Source organism: Mustela erminea, chromosome 4 (genome assembly GCF_009829155.1).
Source record: "Mustela erminea isolate mMusErm1 chromosome 4, mMusErm1.Pri, whole genome shotgun sequence".
Lineage (NCBI taxonomy): Eukaryota > Metazoa > Chordata > Mammalia > Carnivora > Mustelidae > Mustela > Mustela erminea.
The window spans coordinates 93,076,195-93,088,772 of record NC_045617.1 but is presented as its reverse complement, the minus strand read 5'-3'; the positions used below and the strand labels follow the sequence as shown (position 1 = coordinate 93,088,772).

The following is a 12,578-nucleotide window of genomic DNA, read 5'->3' as shown; positions in this document are numbered from 1 at the left end:
ATTTATATAAAAATTTATATGTAATATATGTATACATATATTTTAGCTTTTTGTTGTTTATCTGAAATTCAATTTTAACTGGGTATCCTGTTTTTTTGTTTTTTTTTTTTCTAAATCTGGCAACCCTACCTGGGTATTTTCTCCAGGCACTAACCTGCTAACTGCCAGCATTGTCTTTCCATCGAGAATCTGGTCTGATTTTGATGGGGAAAGCATAGAGCTGGCATTGAAAGAAACCAGCAAAATATATCCTACCTGCCTTCTAGACCTGCTTCCAAAGCCCACCACCTTTATAGGTGTAATGCTGAGACTCCAGCTTCTTCATTTGGTCTAAGGTCAAAAAGAGGAGGTCCTTAGAGATCTCTTAAGTAGGGCAAATGTACCCTTTTACATTTATATTCATAACACATTAATATCACAGGAAGTACAGGGAAATGTCATTAAGCTGATGCAGTTTTATTTAAATTTTCCTCTATGGTTAGGTTATTTAAAATAAGTCACTGCTTCTTTAAAGACACTGATAGTAAGATAACAGCCTGAATGAATGTTTCCCCAGGTGCCCGCTCTGTCCTAGCATTTCAGCCTCTGACTGTTGTATTTTGATTACCTCCATTTTACTCATGAGGAAACTGAGAAGCATAAAGGATTAAAAAAACAAAAAACAAAAAAAAAATGGTGCAAGTTATGCCACTAAGTGCAAGAAATGAGCTCTAATTCGTGCACTGTTATCACAGAGTCCTCGGAATAAAAGTAAAATAAATTTCATCTGCAGGTACGTCACCTCACCAAAACCCAAAAATCACTATTTAATAAAATACCGAACTGTCCTAAGGCTGTCCATGAATTTCCAACTATTTTCCTGGAGTCTCTACATGAAGCTTTAAATGAATACGTTTTAATGAGAAAGTGGATCGAGGACGAAGCGTTGGAAAACGAAGGAGGGAGTTTCAGTTAAACCCCAAGGAACTGGATTAAACTGAGTTACGAGATTGCCCCTTCTTTCCGCCTTTCCCGTCACAATGTCCTTCTGATCGTCCTCCCCAGCCCCTCCACGCAGAAATGAAACGGACACAGCCCTCCAGCCTTCCAGCCCTCCAGCCTTCCAGCCCCGGGCCCAGCGCACGCATTTCTGAGTCGGGATGTAACGCACCGGGCACGGAACTGGGGACTGGACACGGTATTTCAGATTACACGGGGAAGCGGTGTCACTGCAAAGTTGGTAGGACAGACCAGGTTGGCTTGATGCCGAGGAAAGCAGGGAGCAGATCTGATCCGAAAGGAGTCTGAGAAGAGAAATCGGGAGGCACAGCAACCGCCCCAAGCACGTTGAGGTCCACCCCTAGGCGTGTTGAGTTTCCGGGAGGATGCGGGTTGCGGGACCACCGCGGGGGAGGGTGCTGGCTGCGCCAGAGCGAGCCGGCGCCCGAGTCCCTCTGCCTGCGGAGGCCGGCGGCCACACGCTCCTCCCCGTCCCTCCTCCCGCCGCGCCGGGGCGGACTTGGAGCGCCCAGCAGACGCGCTGCCCACCCACCCGCCGCGCGCCCGCGGGGACTGCGGCTGGCAGAGGCCCGCAGCGCTGGCGGCGATCTGCAGTCGGGGTCTGCACGCTCCGGTGGGGGGGCCCTGGTTCCGGCAAGCAGCTCACCCGGGTGAGGAGGCAGCGCGGGGCGAGGCGGGAGGTCGCGGAGGTGCGGGGCGCGCTGGGCACGGGCTGGGGCTGCGCGGCGCGGGAGGACGGCGATCCCGGAGCGGCCACGGCCACGGGCGTGGGGAGCTGGAGAGGACGGGAACCGTACCACCTCCTGCCAGGGGCAGGGGTCCGACTCGCTTCCCCTGCCCCTTCGCGACAGCGCTGGCATCTTTGCGGGGAGGGTGACGGAATTCGAACCCAGTTCTTTTCACATATTTTCCCGAGGCGGCAACCTTGGGAAGGCCTGGGGAGACAACGTAAGAATTCGGTACCGAGAGGGAATCAGGTCAGGGGAACAGGGAACACACGGAGATTTCTTATCTCTAGATCTCCGCTGGGACAAAACAAGGAACACCTCTCTGCGGAGCCTTGCATTTTCCGGAGCCCAGTTCAGAGCCGCTGTTTTAGGAATAGAATTAGAAAAACAGAGCACTCCCTCTGTTGTGATCGCCTGCGCGGCACATCCTAGAGCTCCCCCACGGCGGCTTAGATTAGATCCTGCTCTATCCGGAGTAAAGGGGAAGCTTCCTTACAGAAAGACAGACAGATCAGGCAGCAGAGAACCTTGTCTTCCCCCATCACACTCGGGAGTTTGTGGTAGAAGTTTCTAGCTCCTCAAACTAAAAGGGTAGGCTTGCATTCAGGCCTGTGGTTCTTGGGGTTACTGCAGAGGTGATGAGGAAGGACCACACAGACGTGGGTGGGAATCAGAAAAGGGACCTTGTAGGGTTTTGTTGTTGTTTTGTTGTTGTTGTTGTTTGTTTGTTTGTTTGTTTTTGAAGGACACCCAAGCTCAGGTTTAGGAGAGCTTTGTATGAACAAATAAGTCTTGTGCAAATTACCTTTGACCCAAGTGAGAACCCTGAGCTCGGAGCCTGGTATGTTAAGTAAGAGCTGGGAAGTGTATTCCATAAAGCGTTGACAGTTGCACAAGGCTCAGGACAAAATCGTGGGCTCCCATGCCACTCAGGGACCCAGGCATTAAGTTATGGGCCACCACAAAGCGCGGGTGAGCTGCTGGCACCCCAGCGGATTTCCTCACAGAGGGAATTCTGGTGGTCCCCTAGAAGCTGGTGAGAGATCCCACCCCCTTGGCATTTTGCATACATTGCACATGGACCCTGAGTGTTCTTCCCTTCCCCAGACATTCGCATAGGAGTTGCTGCTGTGGAGGCATGGTGATGCTCTTGGCGGAACTGGGCCCTCTGTGCTCAAGGCTGACACCAGGGAGTTGTGAGGGATATTAATCTGGTTCAGTCACTCATTTTACGGTTGGGAAATCCCTTCTGAGGTGTGATAAGGGCATGCCCAGCACCCAAAAGCTTTCCTGAAAACAGACCCCTCCCTGGGCAGCTGTTTCCTCATTTCCTCTTCAATGGATGTCTGTGCCCTTTGAATGGTCAGTAGTGAGGGTTATGCATTCTCGACCCAGTGAGGTTTCCCGGCTAATACACATTATCATCCTGTTTGAGACTCTCATCACAGAGCAGTAAGGAAACTGCAGGAGTGGCGTCTCTCAGGAATGTCAGCTGGAGTTTAGGAATGTGTTCCGTTCAGTGACACCCCAGAAAATGGGTATTTCCTGGAAAGGAAGGTGATCATCAGGTTATGTATACCTTGGTTCCTCTGAAGCCTCATCAGATAATTGGCTAGAGTGTCCTCTTGAGACACTGAGAAAGTTCCATGAAAGTGAAGCATTGAAGAGAAAGTATTGAGTGAAGAGCCCCTAAAGGGGAACATCAAGTTGTAAAATCGCATTGTCCCAGAATTCTGAGGAATCACTATTTTGAAGGAATGGGCAGCAGATTTTACTGCCTCTTTCTATGAAGCCAGGCACCTGTTATGTACCTTCACTGTCACTTGCTCTGTTTTGCAGGTATGACTCAGAACACACTAATAGAAACAGTCTAATATATATAGGCTCGTAGTTTAAAAAAAAAAAAAAACTAACTTAGCAGTTGAGAAAGAAAAAGCCTGCTATTAAGAATCAATATTGATTGGATTACATGGGATAGTTTTGTTCATTCCTTCATTGACTTCAAGAGATACTTACTGAGCACCTACTATGTGCATGGCACTGTGTACAGTACAGTGAATAAGACCAATATGGTCTCTGTCCTTATGGACTCCCTGTTCTAGAATCGAGGGACGAGCAAGGCAAATTCAGATATTACTAGATGTTTTGGAGAAAAGGAAACAGCCATGGTAGAGTACTGTGATGTGTGTGTGTGTGTGTGTGTGTGAGAGAGAGAGAGAGAGATGGACAAGTTGGAAGGCCCCAGCTTCTTAGATTGGGTTTTATTTTTTTCTAGATTTTATTTATTTTTTTGAGAGAGAAAGCACATGAGAGCAAGCAGGGGAAGGAACAGGGAGAGGGACAAGCAGACTCCACACGGAGCCATGGAGTCTGACACAGGCTCAGTCCCACAATCCAAGTTCATGACCTGAGTCGAAACCCAAGTGTCAGATGCTTTAACCAGCTGAGCCACCCAGGTGCTCCCTTAGACTGGGTTTTAAAGAGAGCTCTATCTTTCTTTTCTCTCTCTCTTTTTTCAGATTTTATTTATTTATTTGAGAGACAGAAAGAGAGAGCAAGAGCAGGGAGGAGGGCAGAGGGAGAAGGAGAAGCTGGCTTTGCGCCAATCAGGGAGCCCAGCATGGGGCTCAATTCCAGGGATCACGACCTGAGCCGAAGGCAGGTGCTTAACCCACTGAGCCACCCAGGCGCCCCCTAATGTGACATCTTTCTGAGGGATGACCTTGAGATGAGCCCCCAGATTACTGACCGATTGTTCTGGTGCAGAGACCCACAATCACACAGTCCTGACACCAAGCTCAGTGTGTTCAGGCATAGTCGGAGGGCAGTGCGGCTGGTGGAGTGAGGTTGAAGGCGGGGGGCCAGGTCATGCAGAGCCCCGTAGGCCGAGGTTCGCCGTCTGGACTTGGAGTGCAGTGGGAAGCCAAAGGCAGAGGCGTGACGTGATTGATTGCTTCAGAGGTCACTGTGAGTGCAGCGTGAAGAGTGGGTCACAGGAGGAGAAGAGCTGTAAGGGGACCTGCCCTGGGTTGATCATGGTGACCCAGCAGACCGTGGTAGAAGTGGGTGGGTGGAAGCTGCTTCGGGAGGTAGAGTAGGAAGTGCCTTTATTCGTCTCTCGCACTTGTCCCATCTACCTAGCTACGATGACATTGCTACATCTGGTCCACTCCTCTCGTAAAAAGAAATAAGCTAGTCATTATGCTCTTAAAGGTAACGTAAGACATTATTACTATTATTTGCTAATGGTGTGTGACTTTGAATTTCCTGTGCTTCATTTTCAAAAATTTTGTAATGATTTTATAATAAACATAATTCTTTTGACTCAGTTTATTCTTTCCAACAAATTATGTTTCTTGTACGTAAAACATACTTTGATCTCTCAGAAGGTTGGAAAATCCTAACTAAGAGTTATACACAAAACACACCACCCTAGAATGGAGGGAAATAATGCTACAGTCTTAGCTGGCTTACTCTGGGGAGCAGAGTGTGATTAGGTAGAATCCTAGATAAGACTATGAGTCTGGGAACTGTAATAAACTGTAATAAAAATTCAGAAGAAAGTTAGCACATTTGCCTTTGTCCTGGATACAGCCATGTGCAGATATCTGAGTGCAAAGATCTGTTGATAATTGAAAATCTATACGTGGCAGCAGAATTTCTGGAGAGGGCTGTGAACCAGAGTTGAATAGGGCTGTTTCCCTTAGTGAAGCATTCTCTCTCACAGGGGACTCTTGAACTTTCCCCGGTTGATCACTGACGAAATTTTAGAGGGCCAGGGAAGAGTGTTGAAGTTGTTTACCCTGGAGGGTATGGTTGACCTTCTCGGGGACAGGACGACTAACTGCCGCAATGAGGCAACCCTATTTCTCTTTCCTGCCTCATTTTGACGTGGACTGATGGGGAGGAGATGTGTCTGTGTGGAAGAAAATAGAGGTCCTTCCTCATTTACGTGGTGTGCAGTGGAGGACTGGGCTCTTGGTGACTCGTTGGGCTCCTGGTTACCTTCCCTTGCCAGACCCCATTAATGATTTACTGGCCAGAGCATCAGATTTTGGCTTGAAGTGGCCCGTCTGGTGATTCAAATGGCAGACAAAATATGACAGGGATTATGGGATCTGTATAGACCCTTAGGATTGGGAGTGGTCGGGGCATCGTTTAGGGAAAGGCTATGGTTTCTCCTAGAGGCGCCTAATGATGCTCTTTGATTTATGTTTTGAAATATTGAATTAGCTGCTATCCTTTAAAAATCAGGAGTTTTTTTTTTTTTTTTTTAGAGATTTTATTTATTTATTTGACAGACAGATCACAAGTAGGTAGAGAGGCAGGCAGAGAGAGGGAACATGGTAACACCTGCTAGAACAGCATGGCGGTGTTCCTCTCTGGATGGTCTCCTTTGCCACAGTTCCCACCACTGTTTTGTCTGTTACTCATGTCCTGTTTAGCTTATTTGAGTTACCTGGCTGGCCCTCACAGGCTTCGGATCTGAAAGTTCAGGTTTAAGGCTAACTAGTCCTGCCCATCCATCCCGCTTCTAACCTCATCCATTGCAGGAATCCCTTTTTCAGGATCCTTGCTGGGAGTCCCCAGACCTTTTCAGTTGTGCCTCTGCTAGAAGAGCATAATGTCGAAAAGCTCCCGCTACAGGGTCCTATGCTCTGGGTTCCCATTCGTGCCCTTTTTCTGTAGAACTGGAGCTCTTATGTGCCATCTGGGGCTTCCCAGAGCCAAGACCCCTGGTTCCTTGAGCAGCTCCTCATATGGCCCTGTTGTCTTGTTCCCTCATCAGTCTGGTTATTGTTCAGTGGTTGTCCTTTTGAAGAAACTTTCAGTTGTGAAAGCCCTTACAATTCAGAGAGTTCAGAGAGAGGTGGTTTCCGTGATGTGAAAGGTACGGCTTGCCTACCAGGATGTCAGTCAGCAAACTGCCCTGTGGTCTTGGGGAAGTTTGAACATTTACGGCCTTAAAGCTATCGAGGACACCAAATGTTGGGAAACTGGTTGCAGATGAGTTTCCATTTCCAAAATGGGAGTAGAATCGATTAATTTTATTTTATTTGCAGCTGTTGAGGGTTTCGGCTTATCAGTGTCTCTTTCATTCAGTTAATGTCACAATAGGGAACTGCTTCTTACTCTGCTTTTTGAACCCTATGTCTTTTCTTAGATTGTGAAATGATTACACAAGAGTTGTATCGACTGTGCCTGAGGTTAGAGGCTTCACACACTTTTGCAGAAGTCTCTGGGGAAGTTGGACATTTGAGATAACATGTCCAGGTGAAGTTTTGATTCTCTTAGCTAATATGGGAGGGAGAACACATTATGAATAGAGCAGGTACTCTCTTTTCTCTTTCTGAGTTGCGATTTGAGCAAGGATGAGGCAAGAACTTCTAGTGGTACTTGAACCCTTCTTGTGACAGAGCACTCTCCCCACAGAGGTCTACCTCACAACAGCCTGATTATTAGAAAGTTCTTCTTTGGGGCGCCTGGGTGGCTCAGTCATTAAGCGTCTGCCTTCAGCTCAGCTCATGATCCCAGGGTCCTGGGATGGAGCTCCCGTACAGGGCTCCTTGCTCGGCAGGAAGCTTGCTTTTCCTTCTGCCCTTGCTTGTATTCCTTCTCTCGCTCTCTCGCTCTCTCTGTCAAATAAATAAATAAAATCTTTTTTAAAAATTAAAAAACAAAAAATAAAATAAGAAGTTCTTCCTTGTCCTGACCAGGCATCCGTCTCCCTAATGCTGGTTTCAGAATGAAATAAATATTTCTTCCTTATTAAAAAAAAGATATAGTCTCCCCAGTCTCCCTTTAGACAGGGTTCCTGAACCTCAGCATTAATGACCTTTTGGGCCAGACGTTTATGTTGTGGGATCTATCTTATGCACTGCACTGTAGGATGTCTCGCAGCACCCTTGGTCTCAGCCTGCCAGCTGCCAGCAGCATGAGATGGCAGGGGTTGGTGGACCTGAGAAATGTTCCACTGTATGGCCAGGAACCTGACCTGTCCATATGTGTCAGGGTTAAGAGGTGTTAGCTCTCCAAATACGATGGAAGAACTAAGTGCCTACCACCAGTTATGCTGTGAATTTGTACTCTGAGTAGTTTTAATAATGGTGATGGTGACAACAGCTAGCAAAGCTCCAGAAGGTCCAATCCAACCAGTTCTTCCATTGGATCTAACCCCCACTCCCTTTTCCCCTCCCTGATGGTCTCTGACCACCTCACACAGGCACAGGTGCATGCTGATGGGATGAAGGAGCCACAGGCCAGGAGCATCCCTGGGATTGGGCTCTTCCTCTTGTCAGGCACTTCCACACCCAGGGCAGTGGCCACCCTGCCTGTGCATCGCAGGGCTCCACAGAGGCACTCAGAGAACCTGGGCAAACTGCTGGGGACTAGAATGTCCACTGTGCTCTACCCCAGGCTCTTGGTCATTAGTTTGGCCTTGCACCATGCAAGATGGCGCCCAGTCTTGCATCACAGGACCCTCTATGGCCACCCTCTTCCACTTTTAAAGACCATTGATGACATTGGGCCCACCTGGATGGTCCAGGATAATCCATTTTCAATCTAAATCAGCTGACTGATTTCAGTAATCATCATCCAAAAGAATTTGAGGAACAGCGTCCTGGTGCATATGAAAGAGCCGTTTCTTTTCTCTTTACCAAGAACAGGAGAAGTAAGCACAGACCCTCATCTCCTGCCAGGATTGGGATTGGCACGGATTTACTCATCAGCTCTTGACAGAAATTCTGGATTCAAGAGTGGACATTTGCCTACTATTTTGGTTTGTCTTTTGTTTCAAAGAGGGAAATGATGCCATGGGGCTCCTGGGTGGCTCAGTGGGTTAAGCCTCTGCCTTCAGCTCAGGTCATGATCTTGGGGGTCCTAGGATCGAGCCCCACATCGTTTACCCTGCTGAGCAGGGGGCCTGCTTCCCCCTCTCCCTCAGCTGCTCCCCTTGCTTGTGCTCTCTCTCCTTTTCTCACTCTCTGTCTGTCAAATAAATAAATTCTTAAAAAAAAAAAAAAAGTCAGGGGTGGGGGATGATGCCTGAGGAGAATTTACTAGTGACGGGAACAGGGTGAGCGGAGGTCATGGTATTATATAGAGATCTCGGCTGAGATTCGAAGAGCTAGTAGGAAACTGAGGCTTGAGGGATAGACATTAGTACACAGAAGAAAAGACAGTATCAACTTTTATATAAAGTCATCTCTACCCCCAATGTGGGGCTTGAACTGATGACCCTGAGATCAAGAGTCAGGAGCTCTACTGACTGTAGCCAGCCAGGTGCCCCCAGAAGGGATCAACTTTTAAAGGGACGGTAACAGAATGTGTTCTCTGAGCGCTCTTTAAAGGTCTTGTTTATCTGCCAGGATAAACTACTACAAAACTACAAACTCTTCAAAGAGGGGGAGCTTTGTAAATATTTGTTATTTCCTTTATTTATTTTATATATTTTGAAGATACGTATCTATTCTTGTTCTTACAGTTGCCCCCAATACACACACTCCTTCTTCTTTATTTTTTACGTATCTGAGATCACGGATAATCCTCTTTATTCTCTACATAACGTTTTACTTAATATTAAACATAAACACTCTCCATGGTCATACGAGCTCTGCTAAATATTCTTTCAAAATTACTTACTAGAAGTAAGGCAGTATGTTTGGATGTAACAGAAAATGTGAAACATTATGGGAAAACACCATAATTCTGTCACCCTTATTCAATTAATAGTCTTTTAGGGTGAATTTTTACACAGCAAAATTCTATAATCTATTTTCAGTTAAAATTGCATAGCAAACTGTTTTTTAAGTCATAATGAATTTGTTTTGTAAATGTCTTGTTAATAACTGAATAAAATCCCATTGATGATATTCCCTGATTGAGGTTCTGTAGGGGTGTGTGTGTGTGTGTGTGTGTGTGTGTGTGTGTGTGTGTTGGTTCCCATAAATAGAATTGGAACAAACACCAATAGTGCATTATATTTTTAGGATTTTTCTTCCCTGTGAATATGACTTTTTGTGGGTGCTGATCTTAGAAATAAAGCGAGAAGGTGAAAGGGTATGGACCATTTCAGGCTGGCCAAATTGCCTTCCCAAGGTCGGGGTACCTATCTCTATCCCCACTGCAGCGGCCAAGTATGCTTTGGTAAATTTCATAGAGTTCAAAAATATGTAAGTCCGTGTTCCCCACATTTTGTTTACCAATTATTGATCTGTCCAGCCAGGTACGTTGTTCTTGCATGAAAATGCTTTGGCTGCTGGTGTCAGTAATGAACCTTCAAACATGGTGATTAGTAACATTGCTGTACAAAACATTTCAGTGTCCTCCCCTTGGATTCTCCAGTTGTAAGTGTCCAAAGTCAATATTATACTTATCCGGGCCCTCATTTGCAAACATAAATACTGTTCCAGCTAATTCAAATCCGGCGATTGAGTAGAAGGTCCTTTTCTGTAGAAGGAGAACCATAGAAGAAGAACAGACGTCTTAGGAATTCTCCCTCTGTGTTGGGATTCAGAGGCCTCCCCCTTAGTCCCCTTCTCAGACATCTCAGTGGCCATCGGAAGTTTAAAGAAGCCAGTGTCTGAGAAAGCCAGGGACTAGTAGCCATTGATAGTAGTCCTTTGTTCAGAAAAGCAAGAAGCACTGTTTTCATTTTATTAGTGTGGGAAATGTTTGGTCATATTGATGTAAAATGTGCAATACTTCTATAGGAAGATTGGTGATCGCTTATAATATAATAGCATGAAACAGCCAAACAGCTTTACCTGAGAAATCAACCCAGAGAAATGGATTCGAACCCATGCAGATGTGTTGTGGAAGCACAGAGGACTGTGAGACATTTGAAAAGGTGAAAGGTATTGGACCATTCCCAGGAGCAGCTTCACCCTATTTAGGGAAAGAAGACTGACAAGCTGTCTCAGTGTTGAAAAGTGACACATAAATTAACCGACACGTGAAGGGGTGGAGTGAGACTGGTTTGGGGTGCTGAGGAGGAGCCTGAGACAGAGAGCTGGTCGCAGAGAGGAGAGGGTGAGCTGTGGTCTGGAATTAAATTGAAGGCAGAGAGAAAGGCTTCCGAGGGAGCGCCCTCCTGGTGTTTCTGCTTTCCTTAGAGAAGGAGCTGTTTCCTTCTTCAGTTGTAGAGAACAGGAGGGCAGCAGCAAGGAGAGTGCCTCCGTTCAAGGAGCGAGCACTTTCACCTAATGGGGTGAGGTGAGCTAAGGAGGAAGGAAGGGGCTGCCCTGAGGTCACTGGGACACAGGAAGACTAAAGTGTGGCCTGTGTCCTGGGGGCCCAGCCGTGTTCAATGGCTGTGCTGAGATTCTAGCCCCCTGTACTTGACATCCTCTGTAAACCCCGAATGCACACACACATGCACATCCACACATGGTCGGGCTAAGGACACACTCAGCCTTCTGCAGGGCCGAAGTCATTCCTCTGCTAGCTCAGCCCATGTTCACTGAACACCAGCCTGGAGAAGGGCCCCCCCGGGGTGAGGTGGGAAATGTCACTGCCTGTGGGACAGACGTCTACGCTCGGATGTACGGCCTGGAAGGGTCTCTCTGTGTTCTGGCCCCCCCGCTCTTGCCTCCAACCTCCTAACATCTCCTATACCTCCTGATTCCCACGCCTTCACTTACAGCCTCCTCTGGGTGAAATGCCCTCCTTCTCCCCACTAACTCAGGTCAGTCTGCTAAGGATCCTCCTTCCGCAAGTGTCAACTCCTGTGTGACCTCTCTTGGGAAGGTGTCCTCTCCTGGGAGGCTTTCCACGCCTTCGGGCATCACGCAGCCCCTGGAGTCAACCATCTCCCTCTGTGTCCACAGCAACCCACATGTATCAAAACATCTCAAGCCCCAAACTGCATTTTTAAAAATCCCTGGCTCTCTCCATGCCTCCTCAGCACTTAACCTGAGCAGGGAGAAGACCCTAGAAGCTGCAATGCCGCAAACACGATCCCGTCCCCTTCCCTCACGTGTCATTCGAGACAAAGACTGCATGAAGCCGAAAGAGCGTAAAACCCATGGATATAGTTAGAATAATTCATTTACAGATTTTTTTGATCTGATCAAGACTGAAATTTCCTCCTAGCTTTGGAGTCCTTGCCGTACTGCTTCCCTTCGGAAGGTGTAGGATGCTTATCGTAGGAGGCAGCCATACGCTTAGCACCCGGTGCTCGGCACACGGGGTGCTTACTAAATGTTTGGATGGGTGGATGGGTCAGCGGATGGCCTGGGGTCTAGGCTGCTGTGGTATGATGAGACAGCGCAGGGGGAAAGCACACACCACTACGGAGGACCAAGTATGTGGGCATTGTGGGGGGCAGGTGCTTCTGGCTGAGGAAACCATCCAGGGCATCACGGCAGGAGACCCCTAACTAGATTACAGGGGGGAATACGATGAAAAGGAAGTGTGTGGTGCATACCCATCACAAGTTGAATGAATTAATGAAGAATTCACATGTCTTAGTAAACCTCAACCTATATATAGGACAGACCCTCCATAGGCTATTAGAGAAACCTACCTGCTTAGCAAGGAGGCTCACAGTCATACTTATTTCTCCTAAAATAGATGGTTTTCAACTCCATTCTGCATTGAGCATGTGGTTTTGTCCCATCTCCTAGATAAGGGAAGGCTCTTCTGCCCGTGCCCGCTTGTTCTTTGTGTGGCCCAGTGATTCTCCACCAATGGCAGCTCCAGCTGCCTACCCTCCCCCACCAGGGGACACTTGGCAAAGTCTGGAGACATTTGTGGTTGTCACAAGCCGCAGGGGGTGATGCTGCTACTGACTTCTGGTGCCTAGAGTCCAGCGTTGCTGCTGACTATCGAGGACAGTTCCAGGAGAAA

General features: G+C 47.4%; 1 protein-coding gene across 5 annotated transcripts in view; it reads left to right on the top strand.

Moving 5' to 3' along the window:
* The first annotated feature begins 1,541 nt into the window (after positions 1-1,541).
* The window catches only part of PLA2G7 (phospholipase A2 group VII), a 38,903-nt gene continuing 27,866 nt past the window's right edge, over positions 1,542-12,578 (top strand). The window contains exons 1-2 of one of the 5 annotated variants that reach the window (XM_032340179.1): positions 1,562-1,649; positions 6,892-6,934. The gene's annotated coding sequence lies outside the window, so the exon portion shown is untranslated. Of the gene's footprint in view, positions 1,650-6,891; positions 6,935-8,395; positions 8,509-12,578 lie in introns of all 5 variants that reach the window. The other 4 variants (XM_032340181.1, XM_032340178.1, XM_032340180.1 and 1 more) reach the window with 4 other exon arrangements.